At 31.8% G+C, this 17,050-nt stretch overlaps 1 protein-coding gene across 2 annotated transcripts in view; it reads left to right on the top strand.

The window, feature by feature from the left end:
• Window positions 1-1,210: 1,210 nt before the first annotated feature.
• The window catches only part of LOC128987787 (kinesin-like protein CG14535), a 78,356-nt gene continuing 62,516 nt past the window's right edge, over window positions 1,211-17,050 (top strand). For both annotated transcript variants that reach the window (XM_054408813.1, XM_054408812.1), the window contains exon 1: window positions 1,211-1,314. The gene's annotated coding sequence lies outside the window, so the exon portion shown is untranslated. The remainder of the gene's footprint in view (window positions 1,315-17,050) is intronic.

Raw genomic sequence — 17,050 nt, 5'->3', positions numbered from 1 at the left:
TTTACTGACAAGACGGTAAATACACAAGATGGTAGTGGTGATCAATTTTGATTGGACATTCCAATCATCACACCTAATAGGCGAATGACGAGAATCAACGATATCATCATTTCATTTTAACGATATTAAAATATCAACGTATGAACAATGTATTAAGACTTAAGGTATACATACAAATTTTAGGTAAAGAATACTTTTTGTAATTCACACTTTTACGTCAGTTGGAACATAAATAGATTTCAGCGAACGCAAAAGTACCATACTTTTTTAAGTTCAGATTTTAGATTGGATTGAGAAATATTTTAGTTGTATCTAAATACAGTGATATAACTTATAACGTTATAACCGTATGTATTATAGAAATTATAAGCTAAGTAAGGGACTTTATTATCGTCCTTATTATAGTTAAGGATCAATTTATGGTTTTTAATTGACAAGCTACAGAATAAGGTATATAGAAGTAGTTTTTCTTTTATCTCTATATATTTTCGTGATGATTATAAACAGATTACTATGCAATATGTCTAAGCAAAATAATATAACAGGAAATTTAAATAATCCCATTTCAATAAACCATCATAATAGGAGTTCCATCTCCAATTTAATTAAATACTATCCAATTACTAACTATCCAACATATTTCCAATAAAGATTGCCCCGTTAAGTCAGGCCAAGTTTATAATTTCAATACATCTTTTTTTTAAACTCAAATACCAAAAAATTTTAGTTTTACGAAGAAAAAATGACATTATTTCACACCAACATAATGTTCTGTCCCTTTCCAAACATGATAAAATGACTTTTAAAGTCAAAACAAAAAACGCTTGCCTTTTTAAGTGCGTAGAAAAAACTATCGTTGCTCTCAAACCCGATCATCTGTTTTATCTTATCATTACTCACTGCGGTCAGCATTGAGTATGACATTTACAGTAACAATACTTTACTCCTTTGATCATCTCAGATCATACGTTACAAAAACACCATTTCACTTATTTTACTTTTACAGCACAACAGGTACAATCCACAAACAAAACAATGCAACAGACGAAAACAACAAAGGCAGTTAATTACTCTTATCACCATTGGATTCCGAATCACAAAACTTATCGGCAGGATCGATGATATCATCAGCTGATGGATGTGTCCGCAGTGGTAGTGAGGGGGTTGTGGTGGGGTTGAAGCGGGTGACGCCCGGCAGTTGACGTCCAGACGGAGGACGGCGCACTCCGCGCTCCAGGTCCGCGCGATAGACGTAAAGTGTTTGTTTCGGTGTGAGCGTACAATGTAACGAAACCTTGAATTGATGTCTAAATGGTAAGCGCATTTTTCTTGTTTACTAATTTCTATTGCATGAAGGTTTACACTATAATTAGACAAATATTTAAGACATAAACATTATAAAGTTACATAAAAATATCTATTTTAAGTTTTAAACTTATTCGTGGTAAAAAAAATTGTTTAAAATCATAAATACATGAATTATAAGGATTTAGTGTGAATAATTTTCTTTTTAAACTTCTTTAACTACTAGAGGGTGTGATTTTTGTTAAACTATTTTGAATGTGGCTTAGATAATAATTATAATTGTAATATACATCAATATTACATTATAATTTTTTGTATAATATACTTTCGCTTTTCTCAAATAGTTCAAAAAATGTATCAAACCAATTTTCCTAAGAGTTATATACTCTAACCCTACATTAAATACTTTTACAAAGATTAAAATATTTATTTTTTGTCTGTAGCTTAGGTTTCAAAATATAAAACAAGACTTTGTATCAAAATCCTTTATGCACTCTTTAAGCATCTTTAATCATAATTATGGTCTTTACGATCTGTGTACGGTTCAGATAAAGTTAGAAAATGTAATTAACTATATTTATTCTTTGAACGGACAGCCTCCGAATTACAAATATACAATTAAGGTGGTTTGAATACCTGTAATGTTGAGAATCCAAATGAGAGTCCAAATTTGGATTATCGACATTACAGGTATTTAAACAACCTTAATAATATATTTAATTTGATAAGTTATGTCTGTTACTAAAATTAAAATGTGATTAATGTTATAAAATACTACAAATACACTATTGTTGGGGCGAAATTTTTAAGTGTTGGTAGAAAGCTATATTTAGGTTTTATATGTTAAAAACTTGAGTTAAGAAGAATCAAAATGATTCTATTTTAACTAACTTTAAACTATTTTTATAACCGTTCAAATAGAACACATAGATGACATTGATTTCTGTGGAATACTTACTATTTTCGTTAGTCCTAATTAATTGAGGAAAGGGGAAAACTAAGTGCTATGTGGATACGTCAAAATGTAAATGTTCTTAGAAAACATACTCTTATAATATATACTGTTAACTTTCTTGCCATCCATCTTTGGTCTAGGTATTAAGGTTTTGTCGAGTCAACATTTTTTCTAACATGGGTATCTTCTACCTTAACATACCCACCAACACACACATCAAGTTGCATGACTTAAATACAAAATGGTGGATATCTGGCTAACGAAGCGATTTTGGAAAAATTTTAATTCTTGATTTTCTCATTATTTTGATCCAAAGAAGCACTAGGTAAATTATGTCTCCACCTTTTTTGAACACTCTGTTGAAATAATGATTAGTTATTTCGTTTGTGTTACATTACAACGAAGTGAGAGTTGTTTCTGAGTTTTATCTTTTTAATCATTGTAAATTCTGAGCTTTGAGTAAGTAATATTCGTAATGTAAATATTTAATTTGTTCATGGTCATATATGAAACCACTTGAAATGCTACAGAAAGTAATAGAGTTATGTATTGTGGTAGAGTGCTTGTTATTAGCTACAACACAATAAATAACGAATTTGTCTCATTTTGTGACAGTAATTAAAAAATAGATATATCATACTACTATTTTTTGGAAAACCTTTTTTATCAATTATCTACAGTTAATAACTATAGCCGGAAAATATATTACCACAAATAACTGATGAACTATAGAATAAAGGCTTGGTTCTATAGGAAGGAATAGTTAAGATAAAGGAACAATTTCTTTTTATTTTCCTTTTCATTTCACCCTAACGTGTCTCATAGCTAAGGTCTACAGACACAGTTAAGTAAATGTGTCAGTATGAATGGTTTTTATGAACGTTTTTGTAAACATTGAGCTTATTATAGGTATATTAAATAAAACTCATAGCATAAATAAAAGATTGAGTAGAATATTAAATAATATTTAATCTGCAATACACTTTCGTTGCACTTCAAATGATAAATGTATTCTACAAAATCTGTGGAGGTAAAAATCAAGTTTTTGCGAACGGAGTTTGGGGTAGATAAGGTGGTAGGAATGAACTAGCCAATAGATGTTTATTAAATAATTACCCACATTTAACCACTGCATTTATTATTGTATATCGGCAACAGAGTAATATTGTTACCGTACAAAGCTACACAGTGCATACAGAGGACAATATGTCTGCGTCTCGACAGTATGGGTTGTGCGTGTTTGTTTTTTGACTTCCCATATCTCCATATCGCCCTCCACGCACACATGGAATGCTATGGAGAAAGATCGCGTGCCTCTTTGTACTGAGCTGAAAATATTTCATTTATTTTTATACGTTTGTCACAAAAACATTTGCAATGGTAAATACAGTAAATGTGTTGCAAAAAAATAAAAATTGCGATATTTTGTGTTTTAAACGATGTGTTTGTTGATTTCCATCTACTGTTTTACTTGTCAGTAAATCAGTACTACAATTAATATTGATTTATTTTATTGATTTAAATATATTTTATTACCTTTACACTGTTAGTTCAAATTTTTAGAGTTATTTCTTTGAGGGGACTAAACAATGTTCATGGTTTTAGACCAAGGCCAAGGTTTTTGTTACTATCTATTGTTGTCAATTATCAATTAATTCTTGAGATGGAGACGCCACCAAGGTGCGTATTTTAACCCTAATATGAGTTAAATATGAGTGTAGAATGGAGGAAAGTGATCTGTCTAGCTTAGTTACTGTTTTATATGGGCTTATAATTTAAATAAAACCCAAGTGGAGGAAACACCATCTTTATTCCAGTAAAACCATCTTAAGAGAGAGAGCCTCTTTCAAGAAGAACCTCCCACCCTGATTCACCTCGCAGGGTGGCAACATGTCAACATTATAATATCATAATTAACTTTTAAGTATAGCATATAACAGTTACTGACTAAGATCAGCTCTTACATTAGTCAGAACCATTTATTAAAAGCCCAATGATCAAGGACAGCTGTGTCCAGTTTAAAACCATTAAAAAGCTACACGCTTTTGCCAGGATCAAACCATCAGGAGACCTTTGATTACTAGGCGAGTACTACAACCACTGAGCCACCCAGCTATATCTGTTATATACCATTATAGTCCGATGAGAATTGAAATTTGGGTTCAGGAAGATTTCCGCTTGATATTGAACCTACGAACCCAATAAAAAAATAAGCTTTTTTTTAGGATTAAAGCTGAGCTCTGAAACCAATAGGTTACTTAGAACTTCTGGGTGTTTCCTATGTGTAACTGCATGGTAAAATGATCGCACAAAATTTTGTGAAGTTCTCGGATAAGACACTTTAATTGCTCCCAAACATCTTAAGTCGATGCATTAAAAAGAAATTAACATATTTAAATGTCTTGAATATTTGTCTTGTATGAATCGTATGAATTATTTAGCGAAAATTCTGAATTTTTTCCACATTCGCGACCTTTAAAATACGTATCAAAACAATACAACGATAACATGGCTTTATAATTGATTATAGGTTATATTCAGTTGCAATTTAGGTCAAAAATACACAAAAGTTGATATTGCTATATACCTAAAATTGAACCTGTCGCTCACACAAGCCAATAATAGCTTTATAGGTAAACAACAAATCTAATAATTTGTAAGTTTTTAAGAAATTGTTTATCAAAAAGCATCATGGTTTTGAATCGACAAATTCAATATAGCACGATTAAAAAACCATCTATTGCATGAATTATGTGATTCAGGATATTTATTGAAATCAAGAATTTTTAACAACCTATTATTAGTATCGAAACTACAATTTAAAAGTATTTAACATGTATTAGAGAATTAGGGATTCATTGGTAAGTGCATAAATAAAACTACAAAACTAACAATATTTTGAGAATCTTTGTTAGTTTTAATCATAAAAATAGAATTTGAATTTTAAATGTCACTAGCCAAGCAGTCCAAAGTTGTATTTAGATGACCACCATTAACTAACAATCCCAGCATGCCATGCAAACCCAAGTCTAAACCTAACCACTATTAAAAAGTTTGCCTCTTTGATGTCTTTGAAACTAAGAAAGTTTGTTTTAGAGTTATTAAAAACTTCAAAATTACACGAAGTTTAGAGTGCTTCAGAACATTATTGGACAGTAGGTTCAGTATGAAGGTGTATTGATTAAAGAAGTTTTATGTTTTGATAAGGTAAATGTTAAAAACCTTCAGCAAAATTGCTTACGAACAATTTGTAATAAGATATTTTATCACACAAGAGAATATTTATTTTGAAATTTACTTACTTATTCGAGCATTCTCTATAAATTTTTTACAAATATAAATCAAGTTCTTGACAATCCTAATAAATATAAATAAGGTTAAATAAATGTTCATTCATGTGGTTGAAGGAAAAACTGAAATGATACATCAAACATTAGGTTATAATTTATAGACTTGATTGAAAATACACCGATTATTTCAAAAATAAAGGTAATATAAATTTAGTATACACTAGTGAGTACCAACTATGTATAAAATATTATCGATGTTTGAATCTTTTGTAAACAAATAGAAATGCTATTGGACAGGAAAAAAACAATTGGATACAAATTGTCATTGTTGTCGTAGTGATTCGTCTGGGCCGAACACACCTGCTCTGAAATACGAACCAATCAACAAACAGATACGCACGCCCGACACACGCACACTGACATACGCACACAGACACACGCAAACAAATACATCTCTGTAACAACACGCTCCATTTCACTCTAGTCCATTTGTCCCTTAACAATTTCCTGATTGGACAAACGATTGTTATAACCTTGTCAATAGATTCTTTAAACTGAAAAATGGTTTTGAAATATTTTTTAATGGAATACAAGAATGCATGGCAACTGATAAACTCAATTGCCCATATAAGTGTATGCCCATGTAAGTTGATACACTATTTAATACAATTGGAAATTGGAGTTTTTGATTAATTACTAGAAGTTAACAAAGATAGACGGTGGATTTATATTTAAAAGTTGTTTGTTTTTGCAAGACTTGCAATATGATACGCCTTATGACATATGTTACCGTTTAAAATTTTTCGTTTACAAGGGTACCGACATAAAAAATTAAAATAATTGAAAAAATATTTAGTTTTTAAAATTTTGCTATGTTGCATATAAAATTGCCGAACTCAAGAGGATTACGAATTTTCAAATAGAACGAAAATACGTTTAGTGGTTTCCAAGATACAGGGTATTCTGTAAATATCAATATTTTCCTTACAAATGTCCGCCATTTAGAAACGGATGAAGATAAAGGAGTTCTGTTTTCATTAAATTGTTTGTCTAGTCTAGATATTTAAAATTATGCATAACATGGCATATGTTTACTTTTGAAAACTCTGAGATTCGAACCCATGACCTCCAGTTTCTGGAACACCCTGTGTTTTAAAAATGATAAAAATATATTTCCGTTGTTCCTTGGTTGAAAATTAGTGGGAAAAGATTTGTTTAATCTCTGTATTTCGTCTGTAATCTGTTTAGGACAGCTTAGAAGACTCTCCCTGCATTAATATTATATTAAGAAGATATATATATATATATATATATATATATATATATATATATATATATATATATATATATATATATATATATATAGTATAGAAAATATATATATAAAATCTAAAATAAGTATGAATGTTTGCTTAGAAAGTTTGTCAACACTAAAGTAATAAAGTTATTAAGACAATTTAAATAAAAAAATAATTTAAAGGTCTTACACAAATACATATAGACCTACACATTTGTGTCTGATTAATACAATTTGTTTTCCAAAGCAGACGCATATAAGGGTTGTATTATATTACCCCAGGTCCGTCTTACTGAACCCCTTGAGGGAATCTCGTCCTTGGATCTTTCCAATCCTTCTGGTTCCGGTTCATCAATGGTATTCGGCTCACCTGAGCTTCAACTAAAGCTTGGCTTTTAAGTGGCATTCGTTTTGAGCTTTTATGTAGACCTTTGAGCTGTTATTTGGTTTGTAAAATGTTATATTGCAATATTATCCCTTTTAATACCATGTGTTGCATTTGAGAGTTGTACAAAATTTAATGATTGGTGTTTGACGTTTTTGTCTTTTTTGATGGATGTAATGAGACATCTTCCAGCACCACTCCGTATGTTTACCCTACACTAATAGTGTAACGCGTATGATTGACAATCAATAGCCATCACAATTGCATTAGAAATATTTACCGTCTTAAAAATCACATAAATAACCACAGTTTGTGTGAGTGTCGAGAAGTGCTAAAGCCGCCTTAAAATTTGTTCACATATCATTTTTTGACTACAATAACGCCTCTGACATTTTTTCAATACAAAGTATGATAAATAGTCTATAAGTATTGAGTGGTAAAATACTATGAACAGCCTGAATAAGAGTGCATCAATCAATAATAAGATTGTGCTACAAGTGTTATTCTATTTGTTATTTATTTTGTGTTTATAAACACCATTGGAATGTTTTGTGTTTTATATTTATCATACACATTTGACAAGTAATACTTTAGGAACATATAATAAAAAATCATCGTTCTTCATCTAACATATTTTTTAATTTAAAATGTTTGTTATATATGTAATTTATTCTTGCAGATACATTCCATTTTTACACCTCATAAATCTTTTAATTACTATTTACTTTGAATTATATGAAATCTAATGTTGAAATATAAGTTACATGAACAACAAACCTATGACTGTATAATATTTGTAAAAGTGGAAAAAATCAATGTTTTTTTTATATTGATTCAGCATTATAATCCACATGTTATTAGCAGTTTAATTATTCAATGATACAATGCACGTAAGCGGGAGGTTGACTTTGCATAGTAAACTACCCCGGATTAGGAGGGATTTAAGCCCAAAATTAGGGTTGGGGTTGACCATTGTCGTTTGGTTGGGACAATCAATAACAACCGCTATAAATACAAGAGTAAATTGTTAGGAGCAAATGATTTTGTTCTCGATTTCTTTGCTAATTTATCAACGAAAAACCAACAAGTCTTGGGCTTTCTACCTGTCTAGATGTTTACATATTAACATTTTTGGCATTAAGACGTTTTATACAGACTATTCATATAAATTAATTTTATATCTTGATTACATTAATTAATGTACTGTACTATACCATAATTTATTATATTATTAACTCAGGTAAAATGACGTCATAAGTCAAAAATCCTGGTATTTATTAAAAATTTAAAATCTCTTCACCTTTACATTTCATTCTAAAATTTTTACTAATTTTATGGTACATTATAAATGTTGAAATATTTCAATTTAAAATTTAAATCGTGAGCCCCTAAAATAAAAACAAAGGTGCAATGAACCCTTTTGACCCTGTTCTCGTTAATTTAACAACAAAAATTTATTATTTGTGTTTAACTTGTTTTAAAAGGTTCAATAATTTAAATAAAAAGATAAATTTTACTATTTCAATTAAGTTATAGGTTTTGCAAAATTCAATCTAATTCTTATTGTTCTAAAAAACTTATCTTTAAAAGGGGGGACAAACACTGAAAAAACCTTACTCGAAATAAAAAATTTAACTTTAATTCACACAACTACTTAATTGTTTGGTGGTTAGAAAGAAACATGGACAGTTTGTGCAAGAAGTGCTTTTAAATAGGTAGTCAGTAGGCATCTCCTGATTGGCTTACAACTTGAATGTGTCTTCTGACCAATCAGAAGACACCTACCCTACATGATTCTTGCTAATCGTGTACAATTTGAAAGTTAAATAAAAATTCTTATTTCTTGTCGAATTTAAGTCTAGAATTTGATCTGAATATTTTGCATTTAAATAATTGACTTACAAATTAATTGGAATGACATTTTTTTATAGTCTTGCTACTTTGTCTTAGGTTAGGTTAACAAGAAGATTGATGAGTTATCTCTTTTTGCCTAATAGTCGAATGGCTCGAACAGCTCGAAACTGAAACCAACTATCTTTGATTGTAGGCTTTTAAAACACGGTCCTGACTTCAAAAGACTATCCTACTAGGATCTAACTGATCATGTTCGATAACACAGCAAATACATCTTCCTACTGCGTCTCAATCTTATAATAGCTGTAATCATATGGTGATTAAGCTCCGTTGTAATTAAATACATGACTTAGTTCCTTCACTTGATTTTATGATTGCACAAACTAAAATAGATAGCCCACAAATGGATAAAATTTCTGTTATGTTTCATGTGTATATATGTATAAAAATAGCTATCCGAAAAATTATATTATACCACACACATGTTTAAGCAGATCATTCTAATTCATTATTAAGAGTCCTATTATTTTCATTTTTTACAAAACATGTTATTAAAAAATTACTGCATTCTAGGTATATAATTTGTTTAAAATTACTACTGCTTATAACTCGTTATTACACAACAAAGGAAAAAACAATATTTAGTGGTTATAGTGCTCGCATTAACAATCTAAACCTTTTATTCCAAGCGAAATCAATTTTGGACTCACGTCATTCATCACGTTGGAACTCGTCGGGCTATCAAGCAAAAGTTCTATCAATAGTTAAACGTTAGATAGTGAAAAGAGCTGGGTTCCCAACACAAAAATTTTCCGATATAAAAATTAAAAAGTTAAAAATATTTACATGATAAAACAATTAGGCCTATCAGTGGTTGTTCGTGCTTCAATGCAACTATAAAACATTGATCATAACTTAAAACATTAGTAAATACTAACAGATTACTCATTTACTGTATGTGTTATTACTACATCTTAAAGGCGTGCTCAATACTAATTCTGATTAGTGTGTAATTCATGTGATAACATACGGAAGGATCAGCTGAAGATAATGACGTCTCAGAGTCCTCATTAGAAGACATTCAGAACACGTAATGCCTCAAAGCCTTCATTCTGTGATCTCAAACCTCTAGTTATCCTGGGTATGCGGTAACCCACAATAATGAACATCCGTGACGGCAAAATCATCTAAATAATTTAAAAATATAAGAATAAACTATGAGGGATATAAAACCACTTTTAGCGAATTTCTCTATAGGGAAGTAGCTATTACCGTAGGTCTCATGGTAAGACTTAGGCCCGGGACCGATTTACTTTTTCATTTTGATGTCCCCAGAGGCCAAAAACACCACTCGTTCAAATTTTTATATATATATATATGTCCGTGAACACGATAACTTGAGTAATTTTTATCCGATTTTGATGAAATTTGGTTTGAAGGTGTAAGGCAGGATAAACTTGAATGAGTTCGCGATTCAGAATGATCGGACCATGGGAACAGGGTTTTATGGGGGGTTTTATGGGGTGAAAATTGGTTTTTCTCACTTTGGACCCTCAAAACACAAAATTTCCCAATTTTTCTCTAAACCTTCTTAAAGAGCTTAAAAAAACAAACAATTCAGTATATCAAAGTGTTTTTTTACGGTTATTGGTTACGGAGAAAACTAAAAAAAATGGTAAATTTAAAATTCCCATGTTATTCTTATGGAGAATATTGTAAAATGTTGTAGTTTGCTTGTTTATGGATATCTTTTGATCAAACTTGGCAAATATATTCATTTTATACTAAGCAATAATTATTTTACTTAAAACACGCACTTTATTAGTTTCCTTGTAGCAGCAAACCTAGGTACTCGTTAAACCTAATGTTATTTAAATAGATCAATTTAAAATCAATTCAGCCAAATGGAAATTCGCTTAGGCGTCAGGTTTGCTGCGGCGGGGGTATTTTCAGTTACACTAGCACACTTTTGATTAAGGTGTAAATACAGATGGATTTGAATTATTTTCCTCATTTGTATGTTTCTCTTTTTACAATTATTTTCTGCATCTACCATCATCCCGTTTGATGGGTATTCATTTCAAAGGAACGGTCTAAATATTGTTGTTGTTGTTAATCACCAATCGCCATCTCTCCGTTCGAAAACTTCATTATTTGGTAGCCCAATGGTAAGTGGTATCTATGTCTATACTTTTAAATCACTTACATTCACTTTCATACAAAATTCAATACTGAATTTGAATAGAATTTAAGTTTGGAACGAAACGAGGCGATGTGTGTAGGTAAAAAATTATTGTATTAGGTTACTTTTGACACACGAAGTATCGTCAGATTTCAAAGCAGCTTTTGAATAAACATTTCAATTGTGAGTCAGGCTATGGTAGAATATTTTGTTCATTTTCATCCATTCAATTCCATATTATAGGAGATTGTAAATTTTGATCCTTCTAGCATTAACTATTGATCGCTTTTAAGGCAAATGTAACAAACAATTGCTTTGTTATTTAACAAATATTTACTAGACGATTTGGAGTATTAGTGAATTATAATTATCATACAAGAAAAGGAAATTGACAGAAATACAAGGTGTTAATTTGACAAAGTTGTCTTGCAGTTAGGGAAGGACCGTGGCCATTAAATTTACCAAATCACCTTAAAGCCTGAACCTATTTAAAGTAAATGGCTGTCTTTGTCTAAACAGCTAAATTTGGTATAGAGTATATTTTAAACAGGTACTGTTAAACCGAGTTGTGTGCAAAGTGAAGTTTTCTGTTATTCGTTAAATGAAAAATGATGAATGTTGTTCATCTTTACCAGAATTTCAATGCTGCTTTCTAAAATAAATCAATATCAATTAAGTACAATAGACGGAATAAAGTAACACAAAGCATTTCAGTAACGTATTCTTTAGGTAAACAACCCTTTAGTGCGTAGTTTGACTAATTTAGTTTGAAAATAAATATAAATAATAGAAGTTAAACAAACTAAATGGCACGGAAAAACCACAAACATCAAACAGTAGGCTTCTGACGGTAACCTGCTATCCTTGTAATCTATGGATTAACGTTCTGTAAGCCAATGTAATCCTTGTAATCCGTGGATTAATGTGACAAACGTGGATCGATAAAGAGCGGTAAATGGAATAAACGGAGAATTGTCCATTTACTTTAACGTTCATCCCGTATTGTCAAACAATTGTCTTTGTTTATGATGGCTCTAGATATGGTATTTACCTTTACATGAAATATCAAAGCTATTGTCAAATAAATAATCAAATACCCGTTGATATTAAACGCTTTGAATAAGAAATTAGTTTTTTGCAGGATTTTAAACAAAGGTAAAAGGGAATAAATATTTTATCGCTGCACGTGTGTTTGTACAGTCATTTTTTTTCTTACTTACTTTGACGATGGTTCACGTTCGCTAATTTAATATTGGCAATCTATTTGTTAACGTTTTGTCATAAATAATTCAAAACATTGTACTTTTTATTTGCAAAAGAGATAGTTTATTTAGTAAAAAAATTGCAGGATAAACTTTCCTGATAAATTATAATGTTAGGTTATGTGCAATAACTAATTGTTATTAGGTAAATGTTGAGGTGGGTCCTTGTTTGGTCATAAATGAGGTTTAAACTCAAACAATGAATCATTTAGTGAACAATTGCTCTTAACTAACACTATCAGGAAGGTTAGCGAACTTAAGGGCGTTTGGACGCGAGCAGACACTCACAGTTGAGATGCCGTAGTTCCCAGAGTCGCCACGCGGCGCGCTGGGGGCACCGTTCGGAGGCTGCTGGAACTGTGTGTGTTAGCTGGGGGTGGGATGGGTGGGTGGAAGGGGGGAGTAGGGACGGCCGCACCAACGCCACAACCACACCACACCACTCAACTCACCAGTCACTAGTCCGTCCCTTGTACCTGAGTGCTCGCAACTACACAAGGTAGTTAACTACACATGAGGCGGCGTTTCTTTTTTAGCAGTTTTTGCTTTGGTGCATACATAACAAAATTTGTTTCTAACACCTAAAAACAATATTTTCTTTGTTTCGGCACCAATAACGATTCCCTGAAATATAAGGAAAATATTAGTTAACATTATACAAAGCAATAAACCCAAAACTCAGAATACAACAAGGTAGCCTACTGAAATGAAAATATAACAAGTATAATACAACCTCAGCAGTAGATTCTAAATTTAAATGAAATACTTAGAAAATAAACTAGACGGAAGTTTGTAAAATGTAATTGTAATTTTTTTAAATTTAAAGTTACAAATTATGCAGTACTCTAGTTTTGGTTGTTATTTCAGCTTCAATTTTAAGAAAATGACAGTCAGTATATACTTCAAATCACCAATGTTTTTGGTTCTGGAAGTAACGTTCATCTCTGTGGTAAATTTCAAATTACAGTAGAGGTTTGACAACAGATTAAAATATCACTGTTAATATAACGTTTATACGTTCACTGGTTTTTGGCCTTTATCCAATTTATTTTTAGTTTGAATGGTTACCGACCGTTAAAGTGGCCCAAAATGGGTTTGAAAGTTTATGACAAACTTATAGGTGATAGAGATAGGAAATTGTTTATTTTTGTTTTGCAGTGTTAACATACCACGCCTGATGAAGAGTTCATCCCGTGTCCATATGACCGTTTGGCCCAACCGCCATCACCAATCACAGTAATGAACGGTACACCATTTAAATAGTTTCCCTTTTCTATAGCGATTTGCTTTTCCTGCTCAGCGTTTTCTTTCATTTTTTTGATCATTTCCTCTTCCCAAACCTACAAAATATAAAAGAAAACATTGAACAGTCAAGAACAGTAGCTAGTTAGACGTGGTATAACACCTGACATGGTATCAAGGACAAGGCATGGTATTATGTGTATCCATATATTGAAGCAATGAAACAGAACTGTTGCACATAGACAAATAAAAATTACTTTAATATAATGGATAAAACCCGGATATATTAAAACGGCTAGCATGAAGGTTATTGAAGGTAATATTATTCATTTATAAGCATAGAGAAATATAAATACATTTAAGTAGCCTGTACATATTAGCCTAACACATTTCTATTAGCTCTAATTACTGTAACCAAACGGCTCTTAATTTAATCAATTAAGTTATTGTATAGAAAGTAAACATTTTCCACAATAAGCAATAAAACAAAGATATGTAATATTAAAGTTTCATTACTTTTTAAAGACTTTTACTCACCTTTCCAATTTTATTTTCATGAGCCCTAAATTTCTTCGCCGACATTGCAGGTACATCTAATATACTCAATAATTCGGTTGCTTGAGAGTGGCCTATGCCTACCGATAGAGATCCCCAAACAAGAGCATCGTTTGCCTCATTTTTATTGGTATCAGGTTCACTGGTAACTGTAAATTCTTTATCACAGTTATCACAATGGTAAACAAACTTTGAAAAAAGGCCATTAACAATCTCACGATCCAGTCTATATCTACCCATTGTGCAATGTTTTCCATGATTGGCCACTATTTCGAGTTGAAACAAAATATGGTTGATGTCCACTAGCCTTCTGCCTGAGACAACGTTCGCCTCTTCAAGCTGCTCAAATGGCACGCGCTCAACTAAAAGTTCTGCTAAATCATCACATGTACTGCCGTCATCCCCGCTACGACTAGATGTGTCTATATCCATGTCTTCATCGACAGAGGTTGTTTGGCAATTCAATGGTGTGATTGGAGCGTTTTGAACCGACCTAAAAAATTAATACATAAATTAGCTAAATTTATTCTTATACTCATACGTTATTTATTGTTTGTTTCGACCTTGAGGTTGTCTCTACGACAATATGGGAAAGACTTTGTATTAGCTCAGTTTTTAAATAACCATATATACATATTACCATACCTATACAACTATGCCTATAGTTCACCGTACCAAACTGTACTATGTGTAACAAAGAAACGAGAACTTTAACATATAAAATTAAAACCGGACCCTGTTAGGTATTTATTCAGGGGAGGTATAGATGAGCTCACGATGACAGCTGTGGGCTTCTCATTAGCTGAGGGAACACCATTACCGTAACAATACGAATTGCAGCCATCGGCCTCGGTGGTTTAGTGGTTAGCGTGACAATAATACACGATATCAGCATTCCGACACATACTTTCTCCCATAAGGTTGTAAACAACCTTTATCATGGGTAAGCGGTGAGAATAAATATGACATTTTATAGTAAAAAATCACAAAAGTCACAATAACTGTTAAACTGTACTTTTTACGGTAATGGGATTTGTACCATTTTGTTCAGAATGTAAAGGACTATTACGTACTTAATTAAAAAAACATTTTTCGGGTAAATTTCGAGAAAATCTGATTTCCCATTATTTTATGGAAAAAAAATCATTAAAATCACAATAAAAAATATAAAAAACATGTCTGGAAATACCATGAGCATACATAGCAATTTTCATCATAACCGGACTACATGTGTGGTCTGTGGCTCTGTACACATAAAGACACACATCAGACATCACTTCGAATACTGTACCACTTTTTTGGGTTCAGGGGGACCCAAATAGAAATACACTGAAAACTTTGACGAAAACAATACTTTCTCCATACACTACATATACGGGGAAGATATTAAAAATGTAAATTTTCCAAATACGTAAAAAAACAACAATTAAATATGATTTAATTCAAATACAACTTACCTGGATACCACAAGACGATCAAAAATTTCCTCGCTAGTTTCTTCGGAGAGATTTGAACTATTGTTAGTAGTGTTTACATCCTCGCCCTCGCGTTTCCGTTCATGGATTCTTCTAAGCACTTTCGAGCGTTTACTGCGTTTACGTGGTTTGTATTTACTATGCGGTTTTTTGGTTCCCATCGCACCTTAACAATACTAACAATAACCACAAACAAGAGAAACAAAATTTTATTTCCTTAGTCAATGCTATAACACAATCACAAAATATAACTACAAAATACAAAACACGTGACCGGTGACAGGTTGGCAGCAGGTAGCTGAGAGTAGGTAGCGCGCGGGAACCAGTGTAGGCGCGGCCGGTGCGGGGGTTGAGGAGGGAGGGGCGTGCGCCCGCGCGCCGTGAGTGCGCGTATGAGCACTGTACACACTCACATCGCACGCCACGCTGGTTTTACGTTATTTCTGTTTTCTTTCCAGTTTCAAAACGCTTAAGAATTTTCCATTGGAGTATTTTTTTATACATTCTGTACATCATTGGCTTTGTTCTGATATGTGTCTTGTCTCGATTCATTTAAAAATAAACCAGTTATCGAATTTTCAAAAAAAGGTACTTTTTTATTTATAAACGATATGGGAAATAAAATGTTTTAGCTTGTAAAGATATATTTTTTGGAATTTTTAAGACTAGTTTGGTGAATATAGTCGAAACCGTTTTTGAGCTGGAAAGCAAACGGAGTTAGCACTTCAAAGCCCCATAACTCTCTTATTAGGCCACTTAAAAATTTCAGGTGACATTTGTTCTTACCCTTATAATGACCCTAACAATTATACTTAAAAAAAAAAAATTAAAAAAAAAATTTTATTTTTGATCGAACACCCTTAACGACTTGATGAACGTGCTGAATTGGGTCAGAGAGTCGTAAGGTATTTTTGGGGAAGAACTTATATTTAGAACATTTCACTTAATTGTTTTATAAGATTACTTTAATTTACACAGGTAACTATACCGACTTAAATTTTAACTACTCATTTCAATTAAGATGGCGTGAGGTAGAGATGAAGAAAACCCTTCCATTATACTGAAAGTCACAATACTAGACGTTGATTCATGCAAAGGAAATAATTATTTGGAGTGTAGAAATTAATCAATGTGATCGCTGTGTGAAAAAGGTTCTTGTGCAGTGTGCACATATGCTCCATCACTACTCTAATTTACACGATCTACTGTTGACCTGTTGCGGGTAACTAATTAATATGATTATATACA

This window comes from Macrosteles quadrilineatus, unplaced genomic scaffold (assembly GCF_028750875.1).
Source record: "Macrosteles quadrilineatus isolate MER2022 unplaced genomic scaffold, UCM_ALF_1.0 Scaffold_2__2_contigs__length_208266976, whole genome shotgun sequence".
Lineage (NCBI taxonomy): Eukaryota > Metazoa > Arthropoda > Insecta > Hemiptera > Cicadellidae > Macrosteles > Macrosteles quadrilineatus.
The sequence above is the reverse complement of the archived record's forward strand: the minus strand, read 5'-3'. Positions and strand labels throughout refer to the sequence as shown.